Source organism: Thalassophryne amazonica, chromosome 10 (assembly GCF_902500255.1).
Source record: "Thalassophryne amazonica chromosome 10, fThaAma1.1, whole genome shotgun sequence".
Lineage (NCBI taxonomy): Eukaryota > Metazoa > Chordata > Actinopteri > Batrachoidiformes > Batrachoididae > Thalassophryne > Thalassophryne amazonica.
Window position 1 is genome coordinate 11,287,306 of NC_047112.1, and position 27,802 is coordinate 11,315,107.

General features: G+C 39.9%; 1 protein-coding gene and 1 long non-coding RNA gene across 2 annotated transcripts in view; one reads left to right on the plus strand and one right to left on the minus strand.

Annotated features, from left to right (window-relative positions):
- brinp3a.1 (bone morphogenetic protein/retinoic acid inducible neural-specific 3a, tandem duplicate 1) overlaps positions 1 to 27,802 on the minus strand; it is a 176,705-nt gene that overhangs the window by 118,258 nt on the left and 30,645 nt on the right. The window lies entirely within an intron of this gene.
- Positions 1,382 to 27,353, plus strand: LOC117518328. Its single transcript, XR_004562953.1, has 3 exons — positions 1,382 to 1,392; positions 3,317 to 3,323; positions 27,227 to 27,353. It is a non-coding gene; the product is annotated as an uncharacterized LOC117518328 (long non-coding RNA).

The window sequence follows — 27,802 nt, forward strand, 5'->3', positions numbered from 1 at the left end:
TGAAAGTCCTTGCACACAAGTGACAACCACTGCATTGTTTTCCACGCTGCAGTTTGCCATTTTTTTTCCCTGCTCTTAGTTTAATCTAATGTGACGTTGATCCCTCTCAATATGCATGCGCCACCAGCAACTGAGAAATGATTTCAAAATTATGAACGACAAAGAAAGAAGCTTTTCATATGTGCTACTTCAAAGAAACTCCACACATTTCAGATGTGGAACACTCACCTTCCTGAAAGGCACCTTATATATATATATTGTCCTACTACTTAAGATTTATATATAGATTTCCATCCAATTGGATCACACAGTTTAGAAATAAACCAACTAATAATCAGTGTCATGTTTATTTCTCAGTTACATTTGTTCTTATCAATTGGAACCTAATTGGGTTTATTTATGATTAAAAATATAAACTTTGTTATTGTGGATTAAAACATATTGGATTTATTAGTAATACTACATAAATCATATTCTTGCTTGTATCATTAATGCTTGACATTTGTTCATGGCATTAGGAGTATTAATTAATTTATGTTAAAAGTGCAGAGTCCAAATGACAAGTAATCTTCTGCGCAATTAAAATATATGATGTATGAAATATTTTTGGAGTGTGTCAACTGTGTTCATGAAAGGTGATTGAGATAATTGCGAAGAGAGCTGGACAGATGAGGGGAAAGGAAGATTTTTCTGTGTCTGAGTCATCCACCCACTGGAGAGACAAAAATGGAAAGAAATCCAAAGAGTAATGATGTAGTTAATAGCTGCTGAATGAACATGCATCATGAAATTGCCACCAACTGTCTTTTTACAACAAGATCAAACAAACATGAGAACATTAAATTGTGAGATGCTCATCAAACCCACTGAGAGGTCTTATATCCAAGAAGACATGCTGTGTTCTGCTCATTTGTGCGTTTCTGTTGCTTTTGCTTGCAGTTGGACTGATAAAACTTTGTCTCTCCTGATACAGATCCATCTGTTTCGTGCTGCTCGTCCAGGGTGGGGTCGCTTTGGAACTGAGCAGTGCCGATGCTTCAAACCTCAGTCGCATCCTTTAGATCCTCGTGGCTGGCACCAGGGTATCTCCAGGTCAGATAGGATATTATCCTCTGCAGTATGTTCGGGCCCGGCCTCCTCCCAGTTGGACAAAAGCACTTCAAATAAACAAGTAGAAGAGAAGAAATAAACCATACATAGGCCCTGAGGCTCACTGGTGCAACTGCTTATACCTGGATTTAGCCACATGATGAGGATGATGGTAGATTTCCACATACACAAAAACATGGTTATTTAGGGTCTGCTCCTTCTCTGCCCCTGAGCAAGGCAGCGTCTCTACAGCTGGAGTTGGTCCTCGGGAGCTGGACTGTGGCTGCCCCACTGCTCCTAGTGGTTGGATTGTGTCTAACTGTAATTAGGATGGTTAAATGCAGGGGACAAATTTTGTTTCATGTATGTATACCTACAATGACAATAAATACTATATATTAATTATTATTATTATTATTATATTGTACTTTGTTTGGTTTACATCACACATCTATCATGTCTTCCTCATGTTTTTGGTTCATCCTGCACCTGTGTTTTTTGCAATGCGTGGCATGAAAAGAAGGTGCAACGGACATAAACCACCATAAACTCAAAACAGGAGAGTGAATTGCTATATCACTTTATCTATGTATAATATAGCACATTTCATAGGAAGGTATATTTTTACACTGAAAGCACAGTTTTTACTATATTTCAATCCCACATCTCCTTTTAAACATTTATTTACTGCAGAAAATTGTTGACTGTATGTGCAGCTTCTTAATTTTGATTTTTTGCTCTATGTAACACTTGCATTGACAATGTATGTTTTCCATGTCAATAAAGCTTCATTGAAATTAAATGAAATGAGAGACGATTTAAGAGCATCAGTGAATGCATCAGGGAGTGTGTGCAGAACTAAATTATAAGCAGAAAATGTGCTGTATAACGTACGATGGTCTGTCAAGTAAAGAAGCAGTTGTTCAACCACTAGTTTGTGGATGCATTGTGTTGTACTTCAGCTACTGTTTTTCCAGCCCCCCCCCCCCCCCCCCCCCCCCCCCACACACACACACACACACACCACCAGCATTTAGAATAGGTAACACACAATGGATGCCAGAAGAAACGGAAATCTAACACGTCTGGTATGAGTGTTCATGACCACACCAGATGGGACTCCAGTCCATTGCAGGTTGCTTCCCAAGCCATTACCCATTTACACTTGGAATGGGGCACTGCAGATGAAGTGTCTTGTCTAAGGACACAGACAGGTAGCATAGCAAGGAATAAAACCCAATCCCATTTATTTCTACAGCTCCAAATCACAACATACTCAGCCACACCAAGGCACTTCAAACAAGTAAGATCTAATATTACCCATTGCCTAAGCAAGCACATTGGCAACAGTGGTAAAGAAAACTTCCTCAGGTGTTAACTGATTACAGGGAAAAAACCTCAAGAAGACCGTACTCAGTGGAGTGACCATCTGTATTGGTCATAGTACCAAAAGTAAAATAACATTGAACAAAGCACAGCAAAGAAATGTCATTCAAAAATGTCATGCACATGCAAAAACAGAAATATTGCAGCAAAGCAGCCATAGACATACCGTATTTTCTGGAGTACAAGTCATGGTTTTTATGACTTTGGGAGTTCCTGCAACTCATACTCTGGAGTGACTTATATATATATATACTGAAAAAAGTCACACATTCCTCAACAATAATGCTAATGAGAATGAATATTTATATACAGTTTTACCAGGAATTCAAACACTCAACAAATTAAATTCAAGTAATAAAAGAGCAAATGCCAGTAATCAAAAGTACATTGCAACAATGCACAAAAATCCATAATATAATATAGTATAGTATAGTAATAAAGAGCTAGTAATATATATATATATATATATATATATATATATATATATATATATATATATACATATGCATGTATGTGTGTGTGTGTATATATACATACATATTCTATTCCTACCTCATTTCTTATGTTTTGTACTGTTACAAATACTATTATTATTGCTTATCCTTGCACACGCTGTTTGATGAACATTTTCCTCTACTTGCACCCATCTTGTGTGTTTTTTAAGAGCTGATGTAACATGTGAATTTCTCCTCTGTGAGATCAATAGAGTTTATCTTTATCTTTATCTTTACAGATAAAAAGGTACAAGTTACACTCTCGTGTGAGTTATACAGTATATGAGTTTTTCATCTTCAAGAGGCATTTTAACAGGTGCAACTTATAACATTACAACAAAATAGAGTTCAGTGGTCAGAAGACTGATGGTTCATAAGACTTCCAAATGGCTAAAAGCAGAGTCCCAGGAAGTAGACCACAGTTGGCGACTGGGCAACAAACACCAGGTCTGTCACAGAAAGAACCCCCCCACTTGCCCACTTCAGCCACAAAACACTTCCACAACTCCTCAGCATGCTTCAGACCTCCACAGCTCCCATGCAGATCTCACATGCCCCAGTTCTGGAAGAATCTTGTAGGATTAAATGGATAGCCATTGGATGGACAGAAGGATCTCTGAAGCTCCAAAATGCAGTGACATCATGCAAAACATGAAATTCCAGGTGTGTCTCGCTGATGGTTCATGTCTTCATTAGCAGCTTGACCTAATTCACTGTCACACCATCTTACAACAGTAGATCAACAGACAAGATGCTCATGTAACCCAGGTCCATATACAGGAAGCCCAACCCATGATCTCCCTGATCCATCTGCGACATTTTATCTAACAGAAACAAATGAAGCATGTGAGTTGTCATTTTGTAGGGAGGTGAAGGGAACCTTCTTGCACTTGTGTACTTTTTCTCATCTGCAGAGCACATCAGTTGATAGCAGTCAGCCTTACAGTGAACATATTTGTTTTAACATGATGGAACAACTCCAGCAAAGGTATTGCATTAAATTTTGCCAAACGTTGGTGATACCCAGTGGAAGCCATTTGCAAGATTGAGAAGGCTTTTGGCAATGATGCAATGGGCATAATGCTCTTTTATAATAATAAAAGAGTAGTATAACATTACAAAAACAGGCCACACAGCAGTGGAGAGTGAAGCATTTTCTGGTAGGCCATCTTAAAGCTGAAATGACCAAGTGATTGACAGAATACAGACTACTTGTGGATGAGGCGAGGATAAGCACAGGTTTGGTACCTTCCATTTTGACAGAGGATTTGGGCATGTGGAAAGTGTCAGCAAAGTTCATGCTGAAGCTGCTGATAGCGGAGCAGAAGCAACTGCATCTGGAAGTTCCATCATGACAATGCATCCACCCATTCTCCTCAAGTGATTCAGGCTTTCCAGGCCAAACATAGCACTCCTGTGATTCATCAGGCTCCCTATGCTCTTGACGTGGTGCCCTCTGATTTTTGACCGTTCTCCAAGATCAAAACAACACTAAAAGGGACTTCATTTGAGCCGCTAGAAGACATGCAATGGCATGATGGCCCAGCTGGACATCCTTCTAAAAGAAGACTTTCAGAAATGCTTCCATCAATGGTAGAACAGTTGGAAGATGTGTGTGCAGTCCCAATGAGACTACTTTGAAGGTGATTAGGATTTGAGACCCCCAGGTGAATTACTGTATTTTCCACATATTTTTGAATGCACCATATATATGTTTTTTTTTTCTCTTTGGAAAGTACCATACTTTTTTCAAGCAGTGAATAAAGTGTACTAGATTACTTTTATTGAGTAATGACTATGACACTGGTCTGGGTTTGTGGCTACCACTTTCACAGCCAGTGATGGTGAAATTCTCCACTGTCCACTTGACTGAATGCTTGTTCGTAAATAAATAAATAAATAGTTTACCATTTTTGGCACACTGGCAACATGAATGCAGTATCAGAAGTATGTTTTTCATGGTCCATGTGTGATATATTCATGCAGAAAAGTTGGAAAACTGCTGGTAGAACTGGATGTTTTGCGCCACCTATTGGTCACATTTTCTTTTTTAACCTTCGTCTGAGCCCACCAGAAGGATTTCAGATGAGAATAAGCAGCTTGAGGCTTTGGGGAAGCCATGAGAGCATTAACATCAGGTTACATGAGATATATATTTATTTTGTGCAGTCTTTAAAAGCTTTGTGTTCTTAATTTTATATTTTAAAAGCAGCTTGTTGTTTTTGGGCATCCTTGATTTTCCATGTGCCCTCCCCCTCCCCCCACAATCGTGCCTAACATTTTTGCATGTTATTATCTGTGTGGGCTCTTTGAGTTCTACTGTTTTGTTCTTTTGATGTGTTTTAACTTTGAAGGTGTAGCAGCATTTTGACCATGTTGCTCTTTGTTAGAGAAACCACATGCAACAAAATATTAAAAAAATAAATATCAAGAAGGTGATTATTTTTTTCAGAAATAATGTGAGTGTGCTATTGATTTGCAGCCTCCGTGAGCATCAGCACCTCTCTGACAACGGGGAGCAAAGGCAAGTCGGAGGAAGAGACGAGATGATTTGCAGGAGGATTTGCTGACATGAGGCTTGCTGATCCCTTTTTGCACTGCAATTTGTCATAACATAGTTGACAACAGAGTTCTCTTCACCCACAAAGCAATGTCTGCCTGGATTCACATTGTGTACATAATGAGGCGTGAACACACTGTTAATGCACGCTTGCACACACAAACAAACAGCAGAGCTACCGGCCAAAATCCTGCTCTGTACCTCACACGAACTTCCAGTCAGTGACATGCATAAATTTTATTGTACTTGTTTTTAGTTCCACTAAGGTGCCAATAAGCAATGACTGACTGACTGACTATTAGCAGGATAACTCGAAATGTAATGAACAGATTTCTATGAAATATGGTGAGAAGGTAAATGTTCTGGAAAATAACTGATTTTATATAACAGCTGAATGGATCCTTGTCATTTGATTGGTGCTTTGTATGACAAATGACATGGATTATTTGTCCCATTTGTGTTGCATTGCATTTATCATGCAAATTTGGTTCCATACATTTGGTACCATTGCACTCTGCACACACACACATCCACATGTGCACATGCGCACACACACAACGCACATGTGCGCATACACACAGCGTGCGCACACAAAACAAGTCCATTGCGCTGTAAGCCGAATTATTTTTTTCGCTGCACTGAGGATGTACACGCAGGACAATGACACAAGCAGGGCGAGGATTTGGTTGAGCTAATTGACGGTGCTAGTTCTTCTAATTTGCGCACACACACACACACACACACACACACACACACACACACACACACACACACACACACACACACACACACAAATCCACTGTAAGCTGTCTGGAGGCATGAAGAGAATGTTCAGATGAAAAGCTGAAAAGCTGACGTGATTTGTGGCTGGACTGAGGAACTAAATCAATCAATCAATCAATCAATTTTTTTATATAGCGCCAAATCACAACAAACAGTTGCCCCAAGGCACTTTATATTGTAAGGCAAGGCCATACAATAATTATGTAAAACCCCAACGGTCAAAACGACCCCCTGTGAGCAAGCACTTGGCTACAGTGGGAAGGAAAAACTCCCTTTTAACAGGAAGAAACCTCCAGCAGAACCAGGCTCAGGGAGGGGCAGTCTTCTGCTGGGACTGGTTGGGGCTGAGGGAGAGAACCAGGAAAAAGACATGCTGTGGAGGGGAGCAGAGATCAATCACTAATGATTAAATGCATCACTAAACAAAGTCTTTTTTTATGTAAGTACGAAGTCTGTGCACAGCATCACCGAACTACATTTTGGACTCCTATTAAAAGTTTGTGCTGGAACACCAAAATGTAAGTCCCTTTTCTGTTGTTTATAAATTAATAAAATATCAAATGACAACCTGGAATTACAGCTTTACTCAAACAGAGATGTACTCTTGATTTTTATCCCACATTGTGATGAGCTGCTCACACTATGAAGACCAAAAAGACCAAGACTTGGCAGTGTACCACTGACTTTTCATTTGTTTGTTTATTTGTATTGTTTATTTTCAGCTGATCTCTTCAGAACCTGGTGAAATGATCGGTTTTATCAACAGGAAGAACCCATGGGATTTTGGTACTGATGAGGATGCAGCTTTGAATTCAGTATTAACATTTTAAAGCCAAGATGAGACACTTTCTTTGGGTTCAAGGTATTAAAATTTAATCCACTGAGACTTATGAAAGCTGTCAGTCATACACATCCCATGACAGAGTCACCACAGGGATGTTTTCTGAAGTTTAGAAAATGATCCATGTCTGTTACAGTGGAATGTGCATGTATATATATATATATATATATATATATATATATATATATATATATATATATATATATATATATATATATATATATATATATACAGTGGTCCCTCGCTATAACGCGGTTCACCTTTCGCGGCCTCGCAGTTTCACGGATTTTTTTAGTGCAATTTTGTATGCTTTTTTTTTTTTTTACAGCACATTGTGTTCTGCGTCCTTATCAGGCGGGCCGGTCGCGGCACCGGTCGGCATCACCGCAATTGCCCTCACTTCCTTGCTTACTGAGTCTGCGGGCTTGGTAAATGCAGCAACAGGCCACTCACACCACCCTCCTGTCTGCTGTGCCAAATCTGGCAACAGGTCCAGAGACTACGCCTGCTGTTTTGATGTGGATGTTGACTGCAGCTGCGGAGCTCCGTGGCAACCAAGAGAGGACTTGGATTCTTTGCGGGTCCCGCATCCGTACCTCTGGAGGCAGTGAGCAAAGGGCGAGTTCTTCGTGTGTCTGTTTATAATCTTCTCGCCCAGAAGAAAATAGAGAGTGTTTACACAGGAGAGAAAAGTGAGAAAATGTTAATGCCTGTTTGAGGATAGTGTATAAAATGTGTAGTGAGGGGTTTTACAGCCTTAAAACATAGATAATAATAGCACAAAATAGCGCTGACTACTTCACGGATTTCGCTTATCATGGGTTATTTTTAGAACGTAACTCCCACGATAAACGAGGGACCACTGTATATATATATATATATATTTGTGGTTGACGAGGACCTGAGTAAAGATTCACCATGGGTTGTCTTGAAAAGCCACTAGCATCATTTAAAATCCTAATGTGTATCACATAATGCAATGTTAATGGGCCAATATAAGCATACCAACTCAATAACATCACATAATGTGATGCTCACAGATGTCACACTACCCAACGCTAATGGGCTAATGTTAGCATTATAACTCACTGGCATCACATAACGCTATGCTAACGAGCTACCGTTAGCATGGACTGAATGCCTCCATCATGAGCAACAGAATGGAAATGTTCTTAAAACACTTGCAGTTACAATTTTGCTGAGAAAAAGCTCACTGCACATCTTCAGGTATTTCACATATTGCCTGAAAACATGACAATCCAAATATGTTTAATTTTCTAATTTTGTTCCTAACTAACAGACAAATAGATTTGGGCCATGGTGAATTATGGTATAGATTGTAGGTGAATAATTTCCCAAAGGAGGAGGTTTTGGAGGAACAATGCACCCAAATGTTTCACCTCAGGGAGCTGTGGTTGATTCTGCTTGCAAAAATGGTCTACTCCAATGCTTTTCACAGATTTGTTCCTTCACAAGAAAACTTCACTTCTGTCACCTGCTGCTGTCTTAGAAATTTGAAATGCACCATCTTCAAGTGCACACACAATTTAACAGAAATGACAGATGAAGATCCGACATATATAGGCAATGCAAAATGTTTCATGTTACACCCCAAAACACACCCATGATCAAAAACTAAATATAGACCCTTTGAACCCTGCAACTTATGTTACGCTCAGATTATGTGCTGTATTGACTGGAATCTGCTTCAGGATCAAGGCTATTTTATTGTATTATTATTACGATTATTATGATTATTATGATTATTATTATTATTATACATACAAAGGATAAAGGTAGACATATTGTGTGTGCAAGAAACCAAGTGGAAGGGAAGTAAGAGCAGGAGCATTGGCGGTGGGTACAACTTATACCGTGGTGAGGACAGGAAGAGAAATGGTGTTGGGGTCATTTTAAAGGAAGAGTATGCTAAAAGTGTGTTGGAGGTTAAGCGAGTGTCTGACAGGGTGATGAGTGTGAAGTTGGAAATTGAAGGGGTGATGATGAATATCATCAGTGCATATGTCCCACAGGTAGGTTGTGAGATGAAGGAGAACGATGATTTCTGGAGTGCGTTAGATGAGGTGGTGGAGAGTGTGCCCAAGAATGAAAGAGTGGTGATAGGAGCGGACCTCAATGGGCATGTTGGTGAAGGGAACAGAGGTGATGAGGAAGTGATGGGTAAATATGGTATCAAGGATAGGATTGGGGAAGGACAGATGGTAGTTGATTTTGCAAAAAGGATGGAAATGGCTGTGGTGAATACCTACTTTAAGAAAAGGGAGGAGCACAGGGTAACATATAAGAGTGGAGGAAGGTGCACACAGGTGGACTACATTCTTTATAGGAGATGCAAGCTAAAAGAAATCAGAGACTGTAAGGTGGTGGCAGGAGAGAGTGTCGTTAGCATAGGATGGTTGTTTGTAGGATGACTTTAGAGGTAAAGAAGAAGAGAGTGAGAGCTCAACAAAGGATCAGATGGTGGAAGCTGAAGGAGGAAGACTGTTGTGTGAAATTTAGCGAGCAGGTGAGAGAAGCACTGGCTGGAGAGGAAGCAGTTTTGGACAACTGGAAAAGTAGTGCATGTGTGGTGAGGGAGACAGCTAGGACAGTACTGGGTATGACATCTGGACAGTGGAAGGAAGACAAGGAGACTTGGTGGTGGAATGAAGAGGTCCAGGAAAACATAAGAAGATGGAGGGAATATTTTGAAGAGCAGATGAATAAAGAAAATTGGTGAGAGTAAATCAGGAAGCACAAGAGATTAGTAAGGAAGAAGTGAGGGCTACTATGAAGAGGATGAAGAGTGGAAAGGCAGTTGGTCCAGATGACATTCCAGTGGATGCATGGAAATGTCTAGGAGAGATGGCAGTAGAGTTTCTAACCAGATTGTTTAATAAAATCTTGGAAAGTGAGAGGATGCCTGAGGAGTGGAGATGAAGTGTGCTGGTTCCTATTTTCAAGAACAAGGGTGATGTGCAGAGCTGCAGTAACTACAGAGGGATAAAGCTGATCACCCACGGCATGAAGTTATGGGAAAGAGTAGTAGAAGCTAGGCTTAGAAAACAGGTGAAGATCTGTGAGCAGCAATATGGTTTCATGCTGAGAAAGAGCACTACAGATGCAATGTTTGCTCTGAGAATACTGTTGGAGAAGTACAGAGAAGGCCAGAAAGAGTTACATTGTGTGTTTGTGGACATAGAAAAAGCTTATGATAGGGTGCCAAGAGAAGAGCTGTGGTATTGTATGAGGAAGTCCGGAGTGGCAGAGAAATCAAATCAATTTTATTTATATAGCGCCAAATCACAACAAACAGTTGCCCCAAGGCGCCTTATATTGTAAGGCAAGGCCATACAATAATTACAGAAAAACCCCAACGGTCAAAACGACCCCCTGTGAGCAAGCACTTGGCAACAGTGGGAAGGAAAAACTCCCTTTTAACAGGAAGAAACCTCCAGCAGAACCAGGCTCAGGGAGGGGCAGTCTTCTGCTGGGATTGGTTGGGGCTGAGGGAGAGAACCAGGAAAAAGACATGCTGTGGAGGGGGCAGAGATCAATCACTAATGATTAAATGCAGAGTAGTGCATACAGAGCAAAAAGAGAAAGAAACACTCAGTGCATCATGGGAACCCCCCAGCAGTCTAAGTCTATAGCAGCATAACTAAGGGATGGTTCAGGGTCACCTGATCCAGCCCTAACTATAAGCTTTAGCAAAAAGTAAAGTTTTAAGCCTAATCTTAAAAGTAGAAAGGGTGTCTGTCTCCCTGATCTGAATTGGGAGCTGGTTCCACAGGAGAGGAGCCTGAAAGCTGAAGGCTCTGCCTCCCATTCTACTCTTACAAACCCTAGGAACTACAAGTAAGCCTGCAGTCTGAGAGCGAAGCGCTCTATTGGGGTGATATGGTACTATGAGGTCCCTAAGATAAGATGGGACCTGATTATTCAAAACCTTATAAGTAAGAAGAAGAATTTTAAATTCTATTCTAGAATTAACAGGAAGCCAATGAAGAGAGGCCAATATGGGTGAGATATGCTCTCTCCTTCTAGTCCCTGTTAGCACTCTAGCTGCAGCATTTTGAATTAACTGAAGGGTTTTCAGGGAACTTTTAGGACAACCTGATATTAATGAATTACAATAGTCCAGCCTAGAGGAAATAAATGCATGAATTAGTTTTTCAGCATCACTCTGAGACAAGACCTTTCTAATTTTAGAGATATTGCGCAAATGCAAAAAAGCAGTCCTACATATTTGTTTAATATGCGCATTGAATGACATATCCTGATCAAAAATGACTCCAAGATTTCTCACAGTATTACTAGAGGTCAGGGTAATGCCATCCAGAGTAAGGATCTGGTTAGACACCATGTTTCTAAGATTTGTGGGGCCAAGGACAATAACTTCAGTTTCATCTGAGTTTAAAAGCAGGAAATTAGAGGTCATCCATGTCTTTATGTCTGTAAGACAATCCTGCAGTTTAGCTAATTGATGTGTGTCCTCTGGCTTCATGGATAGATAAAGCTGGGTATCATCTGCGTAACAATGAAAATTTAAGCAATGCCGTCTAATAATACTGCCTAAAGGAAACATGTATAAAGTGAATACAATTGGTCCTAGCACAGAACCTTGTGGAACTCCATAATTAACCTTAGTCTGTGAAGAAGGTTCCCCATTTACATAAACAAATTGTAATCTATTAGATAAATATGATTCAAACCACTGCAGCGCAGTGCCTTTAATACCTATGGCATGCTCTAATCTCTGTAATAAAATGTTATGGTCAACAGTATCAAAAGCAGCACTGAGGTCTAACAGAACAAGCACAGAGATGAGTCCACTGTCTGAGGCCATAAGAAGATCATTTGTAACCTTCACTAATGCTGTTTCTGTACTATGATGAATTCTAAAACCTGACTGAAACTCTTCAAATAGACCATTCCTCTGCAGATAATCAGTTAGCTGTTTTACAACTACCCTTTCAAGAATTTTTGAGAGAAAAGGAAGGCTGGAGATTGGCCTATAATTAGCTAAGATAGCTGGGTCAAGTGATGGCTTTTTAAGTAATGGTTTAATTACTGCCACCTTAAAAGCCTGCGTTACATAGCCAACCTATAAAGATAGATTGATCATATTTAAGATCAAAGCATTAATTAATGGTAGGGCTTCCTTGAGCAGCCTGGTAGGAATGGGGTCTAATAGACATGTTGATGGTTTGGAGGAAGTAACTAATGAAAATAACTCAGACAGAACAATCGGAGAGAAAGAGTCTAACCAAATACCGGCATCACTGAAAGCAGCCAAAGATAACAATACGTCTTTGGGATGGTTATGATTTTATTAGCAAAGAAAGTCATGAAGTCATTACTAGTTAAAGTTAAAGGAATACTCGGCTCAATAGAGCTCTGACTTTTTGTCAGCCTGGCTACAGTGCTGAAAAGAAACCTTTGGTTGTTCTTATTTTCTTCAATTAGTGATGAGTAGTAAGATGTCCTAGCTTTACGGAGGGCTTTTTTATAGAGCAACAGACTCTTTTTCCAGGCTAAGTGAAGATCTTCTAAATTAGTGAGACGCCATTTCCTCTCCAACTTATGGGTTATCTGCTTTAAGCTGCGAGTTTGTGAGTTATACCACGGAGTCAGGCACTTCTGATTTAAAGCTCTCTTTTTCAGAGGAGCTACAGCATCCAAAGTTGTCTTCAATGAGGATGTAAAACTATTGACGAGATACTCTATCTCACTTACAGAGTTTAGGTAGCTACTCTGCACTGTGTTGGTATATGGCATTAGAGAACATAAAGAAGGAATCATGAGAAGTATGTTAGGGTAGTGCAGGACATGTACAAGAATAGTGTGACAGTAGTGAGATGCGCAGTCGTAATGACAGACTCATTCAAGGTGGAGGTGGGATTACACCAAGGATCAGCTCTGAGTCCTTTCTTGTTTGCAGTGGTGATGTACAGGTTGACGGATGAGATCAGACAGGAGTCCCCATGGACTATGATGTTTGCAGATGACATTGTGATCAATGTGGACAATACATTTTTTGTAATCATAAAGGGAGATGATGGTCTAGTGGTTAAGCATTGGGCTTGAGATATGAGGATTTTCTGTTCAAATCCCAGCCTTACCGGAAAATCACCCTCACATCGGGGTGAATGTAAGGCATTAGTGTGTAAAGCACTTTCAGCATCTGATTCAGATGGAAAAGCGCTATATAAATGCAGTCCATTTACCATGTAATCCATTTTCTATACCCGCTTACTCCAATTAAGGATCATGGGGAGTGGTGGCGGGGAGGAGAGAGGTTGGATCCTAACCCAGTAGTCATAGGGCATGAGACAGGGTACACCCTGGACAGGACACCAGTCTATTGTGATTATTATTATTATTGTTATTTTTTTATTATTATTTTTTATTTTTTTCCCCCCATATAGAGTTTTGCAGGTGGAACAGGTATCTCAGTAGATGAGGAGTAAGGCTGCCAATATATGGACCTGGATTTGTTTCCCCACACACGCTATCTATCTGTCTGTGTCCTTGGACAAGACACTTATTCCACCTTGTCCTAGTCCACGCAGCTGTAAATGGGTATCGGCCTTGGCTGTGGAAGTATCTTGAGTTGGTTTTGAGTCCCATCCAGTCAGAGTCTTAAGGTGGGTTTCCATTACAGATGAATGCCAAGGTTTAAACTAATTTTTTAGAATGTCTATTTAAAAAATAGCTGTAATAATGAATGATGAGTTACTGAATGTCACTGCTGGATTTTGTCATCTTGCAAGAACTATAATTCCAGTAGCAAAGGAAATAGAAGGGTAAGTCCTGTGAAGTGTTACCATGTTGTTGTTGTTGTTTTTCTTTTTAATCTGGTATTGCTGTGACATCACTTCTTATAAGGTTATACAAGCTCTATGTCTCTTACATTGTCCACACATACTGCATTGTGTATTTTAAAATGTCAAGTGATGCTGTCTGTAACATACAATAGTGTGACCCTAATAGTGCAAAAAAGAAAGTGTTTCCATTCTACTTTTTCAAAACAAGGCTTTTTTTTTTGGCCTGGAAAACCACCTTATGTGGGTGTAAAACCAGTTTTGATAGAGCAATTTGGGGGGTAATGGAAACCCACATATAGGCTCTTATCCAATTCATAATACAGTTTTTGGAGAATAGCACCAGCACCGGCCTCAGGGCCTATATAGGACTTAGAGTTTAGTTCATTTTTTCTATTTTGACTTCTTTATCTGGCGATGTGGTTAATCCAGAAGTATAAATAAGACAGCACACTAATCGTGACCACACTGCATTAAACAATCCAAATCAAATGACTGTTGTCAAGTTGGTTCAGACACAAAAAACAAAAATTACTATGAATATAATTAATGTATGATAATAATAATAATAATAATAATAATAATAATAATAACAAAACAAGGGTTTGGATTCTGATTCTCTTTATTTTATAGAATTATATGTATTTTGCTTTGATTAGAAAGTGTTTTTTTTCTTTTGTTAGGATGAATATTATCATTTTTGACGGCATCACCAGAGTACTGTGGAAGCTTAGAACAGCTCAGGCCATCTGTTTAATGATGGCACACATGCACAGTTTGTGTTTTGTAATCGCTGCCTTCATGGACCTCTGGCCCGATCACACACTTGTCAGAAGCCATAAGCTGTGCGCCGGATGATGTCCCCGTCACTGCCGGTGCGGCAAAAGAGGACGCTGTGCTGCTTCTCTGTCCTGAAGACAGCTCTCACTGGAGGACGAAACACTGACGTCGACGACGACTCTGTCACTTAATGAGCTCCTGAGGTGTTCATGCATAAGAAAAACTGTGGCTGTGTGTTTCACGTTTCCACTCTGTCTGGATCCATTCTGTTTAATTGATTGACTGTAAACAAGGTCATCTCAAACAAACCTTCTCTGCATGCAGCTGCATTTCTTACAGTGAGCTGCAAGGTCACATTTGATTTCAGAGGTGTCAGAAAAGTGGAGTCACAGAAAAAAAATTAACATACAGTCGTTTTTTATTTGTAACAGTCGATGGATTCATTTGTTTTCTGTGTTCTCATGATTTATCGGTCTGGAAGCTCTGGTAACTTGGAGGAGATCCACTAGTTGATAAAACCTCAACTGCATCAAGAAAAACGGTCCACGCCAAAGTCTCCTTTTGTTCCGTTCATTCAGAGGAACAGAGGATCCGTTTTGTTCCACTTGATAACATTTTAGATACCTGTCAGTGCATTTAACTACTCATTAAAGGATAATTTAACAAACAGTTAATTATAGCTTCATTAGTACGTACTATAATTTAGACTTCTTCATAACACCAGCGGCTGTGTGTGTTTCTCCAGGTAAAACTGGAGTTGCGTCAGAAAGGGCATCCGGCGTAAAACGTGCCAAATACCAATGCGGATCTGGCTGTATCCGCTGTGGTGACCCCGAACAAAAAAACGTGAGCAGCCAAATGGACAACAACAACTATGTACTATTATTTATGTAATTTAAGGGATGTCAGTACATTCTGACAAATCAGACCTACATTAAGAGCAAATCATGTCATTGATATAACTTCATTAATTTAAAATTTCTGACAAATTTAAGATTTTTCTCATTTGTCAGAAACACTTTGTAAGATATCTGCATGAACATCACGATGAGTCACAATAAGCACGGAGCAAATCTTAATCATAATCTTAGCCACTAATTTCACAAGGAAAATAACTGATGTAACAATTAAAAATCTCAGAATGGATTTAATGCCTCAAAACTGGTATGACATTTACATTGAGGATATAGATAAATCATATGAATTATTTGTTTGTATTATTTCCAATTTATATGATAAACATTGCCCAGTTGTGTCAAATGTTGGTTATAAATGAAATGCTGATGAAGCATGGATTACAAAGGGGCTTCAGAAAGCATGTTAAAGGAAAAAAATATTGTACAAGCAGTTTATAAAATTTAGAACTAATAAACCCAAAAGAAAATATAAGATATACAAAAACAAACTGACTAACATTATGAGAACTTGTAAGAAACAGTACAATAGTGATTTATTGGGGGAAAAAAAAACAAAACTAACATTAAAGGTATTTGGAAGCTTTTAAATGAAATCATGAAAAAGAAAAAAAAAAGTTAAAGATTATCCATCTTATTTTTACGCAAAGACTGACAAAATTGTTAGACATTAATGCTATACCTAATAAATTCAACAATTATTTTGTCAATATGGGTAAGAATGTACCAAATTCAATTGTATCCCCCAAAATGTGTTACTTGGACAACAGCAAAACAACCAATACAATTCTGGAGTCAATGTTTATTAAAGAAACAGATGAAACTGAACTAAATGACATAGTTTATAAATTAAAATTGGGGGAAAAAAAATCAACTGATAGTTTAAATTTTGATGTTTTTGATTAAAAAAAACTCTGTATTGTTAAACCTCTAACCTATATTTGTAATTTGTCATTAATGATGGGGAAATTTCCTTCTATAATGAAAATAGCTAAAGTGATACCGTGGTTCAAATCTGGTGATAAACACATCTTTTCGAACTATAGGCCAGTCTCACTGTTACCACAATTTTCTACAATTCTGGACAAGGTATTTGCAAGGAGGTTGAATGATTTCATAGCAAAACATCATATACTTAGGTATCACAATGTTCATTTATGTGGGATAAATTCTGAAATTTTGAAGATCACATGTATTTTGTAGTGGGGATCATTTGGGAAAGCGTTTGGACATGATGGATAAGGAATTGATGAAATTTAAACAATGGTTTGATTCAAACAAAGTTTTGCTCTTTTGGTAAAACTAAGTATATTATATTTGGAAATAAGCCCAGGAATTTAAGCAGAAATTTCTTATTACATGATACTGAAATTTAACTTGTAACTGAAACAAAGTTTCTTGGGGTTTTTATTGATGGCAAATTAAGCTGGAAAACATATCAATTATGTTAAATCTAAAATATCTAAAGCCATTACAATCCTGTATAAAGCAAAAGACTTCCTCTCGCAACTTGTTCCATATATGACCTATTGCATTGAGGTTTGGGGAAACACATACAAAACCAATATTTTTACTACAAAAGAAAGCCATAAGAATTATTTTTGACAAACCCTACCATGAACCAACAAACCCATTATTTGTCAATTTACATATTTTAAAATTCTGGGACTTGGTTGAGTACACCACAATTCAAATCATGTATAAAGTCAAGAACAAACTTTTTCCTCATGTCCAGGATCTGTTTAAAATTAGGGAGTCCAATTACAATTTGAGAGGAACGTTGGTATTTGAGAAGTTAAAGATTCGAAATACTGTAAAAAGTCATTGCATTTCTGTTAAAGGTATTAAATTTGGAATAATTGTCCTGACAACATCAAATTATCTGGTACATTAGTCGGCTTTAAAGGGCTCTATAAGAACATGATTGCTTCTTATAATATAATGAACTAGGTTTATAGATTTTTGTGACTGATTGTTGTTACAGATTTTTAGATTTTTGTTACTGTTTTTGGGGATTGTGCACCGTGTTTGTCTGGCTGTGTTTTCTTTTTTTATTGATTAATTTATACTGTCTGTGTTGGCATTTGCTGGTGGAGGTTTACGTATATGTATGTATGTATGTATGTATATATACAAAAGGGATGGGCGTTCCGAAGCTTTGCTTCTGCCCACACCCTTTCAGTCATACATGTTCACTGTTGAATTGTTTATCAGTGTTTATCAGTTTTTTGTTATTGTTGAGTCTGTGTGCCAAATAAATTCATTCATTCATTCATTCATAATGTCACTAGTGTATAGGTGAAAATATCATGAACATAACAGTGCCCATAATAAATGAAATACCAAGACACATAAAGTCAAAAAATAACATTAACTGATATTTGCATATTAAATGTTATTCAGTTAACTTATCAGGGTTTGCAAACTGTTTATAGCAGTTTTCCAACAAATCACAAAGTGGCAAAATTACACATTTTGCAGGTCCAAAACATAAACATAAGCATATTTTAACATAAACATAATAATAAAAATACTTTTAAACATAATTTGACTAGAATTAAGAAACTAAAGCAAAACGTCCTGAAGAGAAGGAGCCTGGCCCAGAACAGACTTTACAAAATTTCAGACTGGACAAATAAGAAAACAAATACATATTGCATAAATTAAAAAAAAAAAATGCATGTTTTCCTGTCACACAAGTTTCTGAAACTCTGTATCAATTCCACAATTTTAGAAGTCTGATGTTAGATTTAAAGCCCCAAACCTCAAAATTTCACCAACCCAAACAGCAAAAAATGACAACAAAGTTCACTTTGTGTTGAAATCTTGATAAAGCACCTACATTTTTGTTATACTGTATATTTTTACAGTTACATCTATTGTTGGTTTTGCAATGTGGTGGTTAGTATTGTTGTCTCTAAATGAGATCATGGCCACCTGTACTACCTTGACTTTGTATATTTCGGGTTTCATTAGCAGTTACATCTGGTGTAAAAAGTTGTGAGATATTAACATGTGGCTCCATGGCAGCAACTACAGCAAAACAATGTGAAAAGCCCAAATAAATTATTTTATTCAGCAAATGTTATTGCAAATGTTCGGACTGAAAACTGATGAGGCAGAACTGTGTAAGTGCTGCCTTCGTCATCCAGCAAATATCCAGCAAAATTTTATCCAAATTTTATCTGAAGCCCTTCTCAATGGGACCTGTGGTGGCATGTGCTTATTCACCATCTCCGTTACTGATTTCTCCTTCAATTTTACACAATTTTTTTGACATTTTAACTTACATTTCAAGATCTACCATGTTTCTTCTTCTACATGATGCTAACATGAGTGTATGTAGTAGTACATGTGATGTTGCTTGACATGCAAATGGCATGGTAGGAAACTCAGTTGTCTCTTGTCTTCTGACTGAATACCTTTACGTGGGCAGCAACAATCTGATTCTAAATAAGACAATATTTTAATTATGGTGTTGACATTGAGTTTTTTGTTGTTGTTGTTTGTTTACATAATATTCCATTCATATTTCTGTTTACATGTTCCTGAGCATTGTCCAGAAAATGATTCATGACCACATTATGCGTCCTGTGTCACACTTGTGAAAAAATACACTCCAATTGGATGCCATAGTCAGATTAATTGCATACATGTATGTAGGACACTTGAATAATCTAAGATTGCAGATTTTAAGTAGATTATTGCTTATGATTTATGATGTATGACCTACTATCAGAAAATGCTGTTTACATGGCTTTACAAGTCTTAAGTCCGGCTCCCCATCAACAACAAGGATTTTGCCACTATTGTTAGTGTGTATGCCCCAACCATGCAGGCCGACATCGGAGTTAAGGAGGCTTTCTATAGCGATCTGCACAACCTTCTACAGCGCGTCGACACCCAGGCCAAGCTCCTCATCATGGGAGATTTCAACGCCAGAGTGGGCTGCTGGAGTTCTGCTCTGCACATGACTTGACGATCACCAACAGCCTGTTCCAACAGAAAGAGAGATTCAAAGCAACCTGGAGACACCCACGCTCCAAACACTGGCACCTTCTGGACTACGTTCTGACGCGACAGCGTGATAAAAGAGACGTACTACATACCAGGGTGATGCCTAGTGCGGATTGCTATACGGATCATCGCTTGGTCCATTCCAAGATTGCTTTCACTTTCAAGCCCCTCCTAAGAAGAAAGGCCCACAGTTTAAGAAGCTACAAGTCCACAAGCTGCAAGACATAGACACAAAAATGGAGTTCCAGGCCAAACTAGAGGAGAGACTGGGTGGAGAAGAAGGCCTGCCTGACGACACTGAACAACAGTGGATGAGATTAAAGACCATCCTTCAGGAAGAAGGAAAAATAAAGACTTGTTTTATGAGTTTGATGCACAGATCCAGGAACTACTAGAAAAGAAACGTGCATGCCACAAGACTCTTTTAGCTAAACCTGATGACCACACCACACAGCTGAATCCAGGGAAGTCTCCTGGCATAGATGGCATCCCAGCAGAGGTGTACCAAAATAGAGGTGAGGCAGTCCTCGACAAGCTTCAGATTCTCTTCTCCAGTTGCTGGGAAAAGGAAATGGTTCCACATGACCTTCGGGATGCGGTCATTGTCTCCCTGTACAAGAAAAAGGGTGACAAGTCCGACTGTTCTAATTACCGGGGCATCACTCTCCTCTCAATAGCAGGTAAGATTTTGGCTCGAGTGCTGCTCAACAGGCTAACCCCTACCATAGTGCATGAAAATACTCCCGAGAGTCAGTGCGGATTTCGGGTCAACAAGGGGAACCACCGACATGATCTTCGTCCTTCTTCGTCCAGATCCAGGAAAAGTGCAGAGAACAGAACATGGCCCTTTATGCAGCCTTCATAGACCTAACCAAGGCTTTTGACACAGTCAGTCGTGAAGGTTTGCGGAAGATTCTTGCAAAAATTCTCACCTTGGCTGCCCTCACCATCATCCGCCAGCTGCATGAAGGCCAGATGGGACAAGTGAAGTACAACGGGACTCTGTCCGGCAGCTTCCCCATCTCAAATGGCGTCAAACAAGGTTGCATCCTTGCGCCCACTCTGTTCTCCATCTTCTTCAGCATGATGCTTCATGAGGCCAAAGAAGACTTGACAGACAGCATCTATATCCGCTTCAGAACTGACGAAAGTCTGTTTAACTTGCGGCACCTTCTGTCCCACACTAAGATCACAGAACAGCTAATCATGGAGCTGCTCTTTGCAGATGACTGCGCCCTCATCGCCCATATGGAGCAAGTCTTGCAGCACATTGTCAACTGTTTTACTGAAGCAGCAAGAGCCTTCGGCCTCACCATCAGCCTGAGAAAGACAGAAGTGCTATATCAACCGGCCCCCCATACAGCATATACCCCACCCCAAATCAACATCGAGGGTACCAGCCTGAATGCAGTAGAGCACTTCACGTATCTCGGTAGTGTTATCTCAAATGACGCATCCGTTGCCAAGGACCTAGACAGTCACCTTGCCAAGGCCAGCAGTTATTTTGGTCAACTCTCAAAGAAAGTCTGGCAGAATCATGCACTGCGCCTTTCCACAAAAGTGCAGGTCTACAGAGCCATTGTGGTCCCTACCCTCCTGTATGGAGCTGAAACCTGGGTTCTGTATTGCCAGCAGATCAGATTACTGGAACGCTTTCATCAGCGTTGTCTCCGAAACATCTTCGGGATCAAGTGGCAGGACTATGTCTCAAATGAGGACATCCTTACCAGAGCCAAATTGCCCAGCATGAAGTCTATTATACTCAAACAACAGCTTTGTTGGGGAAGGTCACGTAGCCAGGATGGATGATACACACATGCCGAAATTAATTATCTTTGGCGAGCTCAAGGAAGGGAGATGAAACCAAGGGGCCCCCAAAAAGCGTTATAAGGACCAGCTGAAGAAACAGCTCTCCCTTGCAGGCATTCAGCATCAGTCATGGCAGCATCTAGCTACAGACAGACTCAGCTGGCATTCCAGCATCAAATCCGCCAGCCTGAACTTTGAGGCAGAAAGAAGCGAGGCCTCACGCCAGAAGCGTCAAAGACAGAAAGAGCAGGCAGCAGCACAAGCCCAGCGTACTCAAGTGTTCATTTGCCCCAAGTGTAATAGGTCTTGTGCATCCCACATCGGACTTTTCAGCCACCAGAGGGCTTGTAGAAAATAAACTAAAAAAAAAAAAAAAAAAAGGCCTTCCCACTATCCTCGCAAGCGAGGAAACTGCCAACAACAACAACAAGTCTTAACATATATATATATATATATATATATATATATGTGTGTGTGTGTGTGTGTGTGTGTGTGTGTGTGTGTGTTTCGCTCCCTAATATCGGTATCGTCCTAAAAAAAAATCCATATCGGTCAAGCTACAATTTTTAGCGATGTGAGAGTGAAAAATATAGTGACTGTGGCTACCTGAACAGCAGTATTTAGATATTAACTAGATGATGTTAAGACTTGTAAAGCCATGTAAACAGCATTTTCTGATAGTAGGTCATACATCATAAATCATCAGCAATAATCTACTTAAAATCTGCAGTCTTAGATTATTCAAGTGACCTATATACATGTATGCAATTAATCTGACTATGGCATCCTATGGCAGTGATTCCTAACATTTCATTATCAAACCTTTATGGCAAAGAAATATAACTGAGTGTTGGTGTTTTACAGTTTAAAAATATAACCAACAACCAGCCAGTGTATGTCACGCTGCCATCACAATGCAGTCAGCCTGTGCATCACCCAGCATTTCCATAAAATAGACTTCTTATCTGTTCTGGCCCTCCCCAGCTGGCAGCATAGTAGCCACTATCTCAGTCTCTCATCACTGGAAGACACCCATTCTGACTGAAACTGAATGGCAGCTGGTCAGGTTTCCTCTGTCTCTTGTAGGTAATGTGATAAAGTGATGCTGGGGGTCCCAGCCATGCTTTACAGCATTGTAAACGATACAGTCTTAGTGCATTCTGGTGGACAAACTACATAATGATACCTTTGCTAATAGTCAAAGTGCTTTTCTTCATGTCAAAGTTCTCATATTTGCAATAAATAAATAAATGCAGATTCATGCGGCTGGTTCATTAATTGCTCATATCTGATGATATTATCGTTCAACTGATATATTGGTTGAGTCCAAGTAGAAATTCTTTTTTTTTTTTTTTTCCATAAAAAGCCAATTTTGGTCATATTGGTGATAAGACAACAAATACTTTAAGTATTTACATTATTACTTAGGAGCAAAGTTATATTGGTGTTAAATAAAATACTTTTCATGACTTAAATGGTAAGAAAAATAGCCCAAAATCAACAAGTTTAACTGAAGAAACACCTCACTGTTAGATTTCGGTCAAAATCAATCTATTGCATTTTTGATATAGTTGTGTATAACCAGAAAGACATGAACACAAAAACTCAGACCATTTCCATCAGAGCTAATCACAGACTCATTTAAAATGCAAAGTGAAACACAAGAATTAAAGACTTGCATTTCACTCATCAGTGCGCTGCTGCTGTTTTCTTTGCCACTTTCAGACTAATTTCAAATGCCATCATGATGTGGCATTTAATCATTCTCTCTTCATTTGATATTGTGTTCAGCTGCAGAGCCACACACGGCAACCCATTTCTTTTAAAGATGCTTTTTCTCTCGATGCCTCTCCAAACACAAAAGGAACAAACACGGGACAGATAAAGCTGCAGTTTCGCCGGCGCTAAATGATACCGTTACATAACACAACACAGGTATCCGGCGCGACGTCCTTCTCAACAAACACGTTTGCACATAATTGAAACACTAATCACTCTGTAATTACAAGAAAAGACTTGAAATGAAGTCAGCTGTAATAGCTGGCAGGCCGACAGCGCAGAAGAGAGGAGAAAACACAGGAGATGAGGCGTGGTGTAAAAGTTATGGGCCATGAAGAAGAAGAAAGGAGGAGCTGACATTTTGACTAATAAGCTACTGTCTGTGGAGGACTCTTGTGGAAGAGCTTTTCAGATACGGAACACCACCAGAATCTAAATTCTCAGCTTACCAAGTGCCAAAAAAAAATGCGTAGTTCTTTTTGCACCCGTTTCCATTTTTGCTGCTTGTTGTGTAACAGCAGTGCAAAATGCCTCAAGTGCTTTGGATTTTTTTTAATACACCAGTCATGTGGATCTGCTGGAAGAGGGAACATAAAACCAACTGAATCACGTGTTATTACATCAGACATGCTTGAACCCTCGTGGGCATGCGAGAGTTTTTTCACGCCTGTCGGTTACGTCATTCGCCTGTGGGCAGTCTTTGAGTGAGGAGTGGCCCACCCTCTCGTCGTTTTTTCATTGTTTAGGAATGGCTCAGAGACTGCTGCTTTGTTTGATCAAAATTTTTTCAAAAACTGTAAGGCACAACTGAGTGGACACCATTCGATAAATTCAGCTGGTTTTCGGTAAAAATTTTAATGGCTGATGAGAGATTTTGGTCTGTAAGTGTCGCTTTAAGGACGGCCCACGGCGCCTGATGGCGATCTGCGCTCCGAGGTGGCGTCATCTCGCTGTTTCAAGCTGAAAACTTCCACATTTCAGCTCTGTTCACCCAGGTCGTCGTCAGAGAACAGAGAAGTTTCAGAAGAGGTCGGCATGAGGAGATTATGTGGACATTCCACTGTTAAAGGAGATTTTGTAATGAAAGAATGTGCGGGCAGATTCGCATGTCGGGCCGGACCTGACCGCGGGGGGTCGCGACAGGAAAAACACCTCCATTGGAAACCTTAACGGACAAGTTGGAACATGCCCAGCTGTTAAACAATTTCTCAGATACTCACTTGTTGAAAGCCATCAAAAGCCACCTGAAATTTACAAATGGTTTTCAACATGGAGGTGTTTTTCCTGTCGCAGAGCAGACGGATTTGCGGCGTCATCACGGAACCGACTCGGCGAATCTGCCCGTACGTTCTTTCATTACAAAATCTCCTTTAACAGTGGAATGTCCGCATAAACTCCTCATGCCGACTTCTTCTGAAACTTCTCTGTTCTCTGATGATGACCTGGGTGAACAGAGCCTTAAATTAGGATGTTTTCAGCTCGAAACAGCCAGACGGACGCCACCTCCGACCGCGCCGCGCCAATCCGCTTTGTGAGCTGTCCTTAAAGCGAAAGAAACTCCACAATCTCTCATCAGCCGTTAAACTTTTCACCGAGAACCAGCTGAATTTCTGCAATAGTGTCCACTTGGATATCCCTCACAGGTCCTGAAAAATTTTTGATAAAGCAACGCGCGCCGTCTCCAGCAGCGTCTCAGACAAAGGATTTCAGCCGAGAGGGCTGGACCAGTGCTCACTTAAAGCCTGCCCACAGGCGGATGACGTCAACGACACGCATGAAAAAACTCACGCATGCGCACGAGGGTTCAAGCATGTCTGGTGTAATCGCACGTGATTTTTTTTTTTTATAAAACTGCCGGTTAGTTTTCTAATAAACCTAGTATATATATATATATATATATATATATATATATATATATATATATATATATATATATATATATATATATATATATATATATACTCAACAGACTGTGCCTTAGACTGCCCACAATAAAAGGCCACTCTGAAAGGTGCAGTTTTGTTTTATTGGGGGGGGGGGATACCAGTCAGTATCTGGTGTGACCAACATTTGCCTCATGCAGTGCAACACATCTCCTTCGCATCATCCGTGAAGAGAACACCTCTCCAACGTGCCAAACGCCAGCGAATGTGAGCATTTGCTCACTCAAGTCGGTTACGATGACGAACTGGAGTCAGGTCGAGACCCCGATGAGGACGGCGAGCATGCAGATGAGCTTCCCTGAGACGGTTTCTGACAGTTTATGCAGAAATTCTTTGGTTATGCAAACCGATTGTTTCAGCAGCTGTCCGAGAGGCTGGTCTCAGACGATCTTGGAGGTGAACATGCTGGATGTGGAGGTCCTGGGCTGGTGTGGTTACACGTGGTCTGCGGTTGTGAGGCTGGTTGGATGTACTGCCAAATTCTCTGAAACGACTTTGGAGATGGCTTATGGTAGAGACATGAACATTCAATACACGAGCAACAGCTCTGGTTGACATTCCTGCTGTCAGCATGCCAATTGCACGCTCCCTCAAATCTTGTGACATCTGTGGCATTGTGCTGTGTGATAAAACTGCACCTTTCAGAGTGACCTTTTAATTGTGGGCAGTCTAAGGCACACCTGTGCACTAATCATGGTGTCTAATCAGCATCTTGATATGGCACACCTGTGAGGTGGGATGGATTATCTCAGCAAAGGAGAAGTGCTCACTATCACAGATTTAGACTGGTTTGTGAACAATATTTGAGAGAAATGGTGATATTGTGTACGTGGAAAAAGTTTTAGATCTTTGAGTTCATCTCATACAAAATGGGAGCAAAACCAAAAGTGTTGCGTTTATATTTTTGTTGAGTGTCATTCCATGATGGCAGAATCTCTAGAAATTAATATTGATTTCTTCTGATGTCACACTGCCCATGGTTGCATCTTAAAGCTGTACAGCCTTTGGGCTTTTTTAAGATTTAAATCAGAAAAAGATGGCCATATGATAGACTGGCGTCCTGTTCAGGGTGTACCCGTCCTCACGGCCCATGGATCCTAGGACAGACTCCAGCCCCACTGTGACCCTTAATTACAGTCAGTGGGTAAACAAAATAGATAGATGGAAGTAATAAAAGTAATTTGCTTTGCACCACTCTCATTTTATTGCTGAGCATTTAAATAAAGTATTCATTAATGGATATTGCCAATCTGATCAACATTTGTGCTGTCTGAAAACAATTTACAATTTTGACCCCTGAAAGGAAAAAAAAATCAACTAATCAGACTTCATGACCTACATTTGGTTGCGACATCATAGATCACATGGGTTTCTTCCCCTGATCTACACGAGCAATACCGGAAAGGACACACTGCCAGCCAATCGAAGTAAAGAAAGGCAGCATGACTTCAGCTCTCTGCTTGTGTGAACAAAATAAGTCAAGATGGTGGAAAACGCTCAGAAACAGCTTCATTTTATATAAAACTAATCACAGGTTTGTGAAAACTCAATACTTCTAAATCTAAAAACACTGTTTTTGAAACCAGATAACACTTCTGAAGTGATTTACAAGACATCCTACAAATGTTAGCGTGCACGACCCGGGAACATGCATCAAGCAAGTGGGTCAGGTCAAAGGTCATCTCAGAACCTCATGCATGCAGTTCATTTGCATGCCAGTGTTAGAAGGAAAAGACAGTATTTGCCATGGAATTTCCCACAGGAAAATATGTTCTCTTCATTAAAATGAGCAGTAATTTTGCAATATGTTACAAAAATAAACTGACATTATAATGTTTGGATTTCGATAGAAACTACATTTTGTCAGGTTTGCAAAATCTGAAAGGCCGGACAGATTTAAATACCTGCAAAATTGTAAATGTTTAAATTATCAGTTTGGTGATTGAATTCACCATGGACAAATGGGTTTAGATAGATAACTACACGTGCCAACTAGTGCACTAGTGCGCCTTGTATGGCGGAAACCCCGACATCGGGGTGAATGTGAGGCATTATTTGTAAAGCGCTTTGAGCGTTTGACACAGATGGAAAAGCGCTATATAAATGCAGTCCATTTAACATTACTGTGAGGTGCGGACTTTGGCATGCTGTTCTCACGTGAAAATAAATTAAAACACATATAGCTTCAGGTGACCGCCACGTCAGCGCATGGCAATGCTGTCGAATATCGTGCCATGCAGAAAATCACCTCACGGGACTCCTCTGTGAGGCACGGTCATCTATGGGATTTCCCCACATGGTAATAATTAAAACATATATCACATTTACAATGTCACCAGCAGATCACTGCGTGCTGGACACGCCATGCCGGCTCATGTGTTCATGACAGGGGAGCCAACTCTTCATGAGACGAGCGAGACAAGGCAACAGAAATCCACGTCAATTTAATAACTTCCTGGTGTACATCTAGGCGGAGGCTAACTCTGCTCTTGCTCTTTATAGCAGGAATTCAGTCTTATAAATTGTGGTGTTTTCATTTTTTTTTCTCCGCTGCTATGTGCGCAACCTTCCACGTGCTCG